Below are 5000 nucleotides of genomic sequence, written 5' to 3' on the forward strand. Positions count from 1 at the left end.
AATTACACCTGATAGGACAGACTGTCTCCACGGCTCATAGACTATTGCAGCTACTACAGATACTGGAGACCTGAGCCAGAGGGGATCAGGGGACACTGGCCCCAGACAGGGCCAACCAGGCAGGATATAACCCCACCCACTTTGCCCAAGCACAGCCCCTCACCACCAAAGAGAAATCAACAAGGCAGTAACTACCCTGAGACAAGGCCGAGTACAGCCCACGGAGATCTCCTCCACCGCACAAGCCCCCTGAGGACAGGAAGGATGGAAGAGCATGCCAGTGACTCAGCCCCCGTAATAGGGACAGAGAATCCCAGTGGGAGAGAGGGGAACTGGCCAGGCAGAGACAGTTCGTCACTCTGGCCCCTTGCCGTTAACCTTCGCCCCCCCTGGGCCAGACTACACTCAATCATATGACCCACTGAAGAGATGAGTCTTCAGTAAAGACTTAAAAGGTTGAGACGGAGTTTGCGTCTCTGACATGGGTAGGCAGACCGTTGCATAAAAATGGAGCTCTATAGGAGAAAGCCCTGCATCCAGCCATTTGCTTAGAAATTCTAAGGACAATTAGGAGGCCTGCGTCTTGTGACCGTAGCGTACGTGTAGGTATGTACGGCAGGACCAAATCAGAGAGATAGGTAGGCGCAAGCCCATGTAATGCTTTGTAGGTTAGCAGTAAAACCTTGAAATCAGCCCTTGCCTTAACAGGAAGCCAGTGTAGAGAGGCTAGCGCTGGAGTAATATGATCAAATGATCAAATGAACAATCTAATCAAGATTAGCAGCCGTGTTTAACTAAAGTTTATTTATCCGGGTAGCCAGAAAGTAGATCATTGCGATGACCAAAATGTTGAATATTATCTGACTTCCAGGTCCGAATTCAGGGAAAGAGGAACGCTGTACAGATTTCATAACTAGAACCTTTAAAAGACGAAAACATCTCCACCTTTGTAGGAGGTCACTATGAAAAGCCAACTGACATTTACTCCTTGAGGTGCCGACCTGTTACTCCCTCGACAACTGACATTTACTCCTTGAGGTGCTGACCTGTTACTCCCTCGACAACTGACATTTACTCCTTGAGGTGCTGACCTGTTACTCCCTCGACAACGACTGTGATTATTATTATTGGACCCTGCTGGTCATCTATGAACATTTGAACATCTTGGCCATGTTCTGTTATAATCTCCACCCGGCACAGCCAGAAGAGGACTGGCCACCCCTCATAGCCTGGTTCCTCTCTAGGTTTATAATCTCCACCCGGCACAGCCAGAAGAGGACTGGCCACCCCTCATAGCCTGGTTCCTCTCTAGGTTTATAATCTCCACCCGGCACAGCCAGAAGAGGACTGGCCACCCCTCATAGCCTGGTTCCTCTCTAGGTTTATAATCTCCACCCGGCACAGCCAGAAGAGGACTGGCCACCCCACATAGCCTGGTTCCTCTCTAGGTTTATAATCTCTACCCGGTACAGCCAGAAGAGGACTGGCCACCCCACTAGCCTGGAGGTTTTTCCTAGCCACCGTACTTCTACAACTGCATTGCTTGCTGTTTGGGGTTTTAGGCTGGGTTTCTGTACAGCACTTTGAGATATCAGCTGATGTAAGAAGGGCTTTATAAATAAATTGGAGGAGATTTAAAACAGTAAATTCATCAGGTTTAAGCCATGTTTCAGTCAGGCCAAACACATCAAGATTAAGATCAGTGATTAGTTTATTGACTATAACTGCCTTGGAAGTGAGGGATCCAACATTAAGTAGCCCTGTTTTGAGATGTGAGGTATCATGATCCCTTTCAATAATGACAGGAATGGAGGTGGTCTTTATCCTAGTGAGATTGCTAAGGTGAACACCGCCATGTTTAGTTTTGAGATGTGAGACGATCTCTTTCAATAATCTAGTGATATTTCTAAGACGAACGCTACCATGTTTAGTTTTGCCTGCCCTACATCGAGGCACAGACACGGGTCTCAATGGGGATAGCTGAGCTACACTGACTGTGCTAGTGGCAGACTCCACTAAGCTGGCAGGCTGGCAAACAGCCTGCTGCCTGGCCTGAACTCTATCTCATTGTGGAGCTAGAGGAGTTAGAGCCCTGTCTATGTTGGCAGATAAGATGAGAGCACCCCTCCAGCTAGGATGGAGTCCGTCACTCCTCAGCAGGTCAGGCTTGGTCCTGTTTGTGGGTGAGTCCCAGAAAGAGGGCCAATTATCTACAAATTCTATCTTTTGGGAGGGGCAGAAAACAGTTTTCAACCAGCGAATGAGTTGTGAGACTCTGCTGTAGAGCTCATCACTCCCCTAACAGGGAGGGGGCCAGAGACTCTGCTGTAGTGCTCATCACTCCCCTAACAGGGAGGGGCCAGAGACTCTGCTGTAGTGCTCATCACTCCCCTAACCGGGACAGGGGGGCCAGAGACTCTGCTGTAGTGCTCATCACTCCCCCTAACAGGGAGGGGGCCATGAGACTCTGCTGTAGTGCTCATCACTCCCCTAACAGGGAGGGGGCCATGAGACTCTGCTGTAGTGCTCATCACTCCCCTAACAGGGAGGGGGCCATGAGACTCTGCTGTAGTGCTCATCACTCCCCTAACAGGGAGGGGGCCATGAGACTCTGCTGTAGTGCTCATCACTCCCCTAACAGGGAGGGGGCCAGAGACTCTGCTGTAGTGCTCATCACTCCCCCTAACGGGGAGGGGGCCATGAGACTCTGCTGTAGTGCTCATCACTCCCCTAACAGGGAGGGGGCCATGAGACTCTGCTGTAGTGCTCATCACTCCCCCTAACAGGGGAGGGGGCCATGAGACTCTGCTGTAGTGCTCATCACTCCCCTAACAGGGAGGGGGCCATGAGACTCTGCTGTAGTGCTCATCACTCCCCTAACAGGGAGGGGGCCATGAGACTCTGCTGTAGTGCTCATCACTCCCCCTAACAGGGGGGGGAGACTCTGCTGTAGTGCTCATCACTCCCCTAACAGGGAGGGGGCCAGAGACTCTGCTGTAGTGCTCATCACTCCCCTAACAGGGAGGGGGCCAGAGACTCTGCTGTAGTGCTCATCACTCCCCTAACAGGGAGGGGCCATGAGACTCTGCTGTAGTGCTCATCACTCCCCTAACAGGGAGGGGCCATGAGACTCTGCTGTAGTGCTCATCACTCCCCTAACAGGGAGGGGCCATGAGACTCTGCTGTAGTGCTCATCACTCCCCTAACAGGGAGGGGGCCATGAGACTCTGCTGTAGTGCTCATCACTCCCCTAACAGGGAGGGGGCCATGAGACTCTGCTGTAGTGCTCATCACTCCCCTAACAGGGAGGGGACCATGAGACTCTGCTGTAGTGCTCATCACTCCCCCTAACAGGGGGGGGGGGGGCCAGAGACTCTGCTGTAGTGCTCATCACTCCCCTAACAGGGAGGGGGCCATGAGACTCTGCTGTAGTGCTCATCACTCCCTAACAGGGAGGGGCCATGAGACTCTGCTGTAGTGCTCATCACTCCCTAACAGGGGAGGGCCATGAGACACTCACTCAGCCAGCACCATCTTCAGATTCCCCCCGGTAAACAGTGTGAGATCGCTGGATGAATCTTTACAAGTGTAATTTACGGGTAATGGAGTCACCTTTAATGCTCCTGAGGGCTGGACTTCTCTTAACACGTATGGACCCAGAGTTTAATCTCTTCTCTTAATATGTATGGACCCAGAGTTTAATCTCTTAACACATATGGACCCAGAGTTTAATCTCTTCTCTCAACACGTATGGACCCAGAGTTTAATCTCTTAATACGTATGGACCCAGAGTTGAATCTCTTAATACGTATGGACCCAGAGTTTAATCGAGCTTCTGACAAATTTCTCAAATCTCAAATTACTCAAGACTTTAGTTCTGGGTTAACCGAGATTAGGAGGCCTGTAATCTCTCGTGGACATATTTTCGGTGGACAAATGAAACGACGAGAATCTGTCAAGACTATGTCAAGAATTTTGTGATTACGAGCAGCAGTAGGTTCTGGTTTAGGGGTTTTAATCATTGATTATTGTGATTACGAGCAGCAGTAGGTTCTGGTTTAGGGGTTTTAATCATTGATTATTGTGATTGTGAGCAGCAGTAGGTTCTGGTTTAGGGGTTTTAATCATTGATTATTGTGATTGTGAGCAGCAGTTTAGGGGTTCTGTGATTTAGGTTCTGGTTTAGGGGGTTTTAATCATTGATTATTGTGATTGGAGCAGCAGTAGGTTCTGGTTTAGGGGTTTTAATCATTGATTATTGTGATTACGAGCAGCAGTAGGTTCTGGTTTAGGGGTTTTAATCTTGATTATTGTGATGGACAAATGACAGCAGTAGGTTCTGGTTTAGGGGTTTTAATCATTGATTATTGTGATTACGAGCAGCAGTAGGTTCTGGTTTAGGGGTTTTAATCATTGATTTTGTGATTACGAGCAGCAGTAGGTTCTGGTTTAGGGGTTTTAATCATTGATTATTGTGATTACGAGCAGCAGTAGGTTCTGGTTTAGGGGTTTTAATCATTGATTATTGTGATTGTGAGCAGCAGTAGGTTCTGGTTTAGGGGTTTTAATCATTGATTATTGTGATTACGAGCAGCAGTAGGTTCTGGTTTAGGGGTTTTAATCATTGATTATTGTGATTGTGAGCAGCAGTAGGTTCTGGTTTAGGGGTTTTAATCATTGATTATTGTGATTGTGAGCAGCAGTAGGTTCTGGTTTAATGGTTTTAATCATTGATTATTGTGATTGTGAGCAGCAGTAGGTTCTGGTTTAGGGTTTTAATCATTGATTATTGTGATTACGAGCAGCAGTAGGTTCTGGTTTAGGGGTTTTAATCATTGATTATTGTGATTACGAGCAGCAGTAGGTTCTGGTTTAGGGGTTTTAATCATTGATTATTGTGATTGTGAGCAGCAGTAGGTTCTGGTTTAGGGGTTTTAATCATTGATTATTGTGATTGTGAGCAGCAGTAGGTTCTGGTTTAATGGTTTTAATCATTGATT

General features: G+C 48.1%; 1 protein-coding gene across 1 annotated transcript in view; it reads left to right on the top strand.

The window, feature by feature from the left end:
- LOC127922463 (voltage-dependent T-type calcium channel subunit alpha-1H-like) overlaps window positions 1-5000 on the top strand; it is a gene marked incomplete at its 5' end in the record, with an annotated part of 133385 nt that overhangs the window by 11904 nt on the left and 116481 nt on the right.

Source organism: Oncorhynchus keta, unplaced genomic scaffold (assembly GCF_023373465.1).
Source record: "Oncorhynchus keta strain PuntledgeMale-10-30-2019 unplaced genomic scaffold, Oket_V2 Un_contig_2577_pilon_pilon, whole genome shotgun sequence".
In the NCBI taxonomy this organism is placed as follows: Eukaryota; Metazoa; Chordata; class Actinopteri; order Salmoniformes; family Salmonidae; genus Oncorhynchus; species Oncorhynchus keta.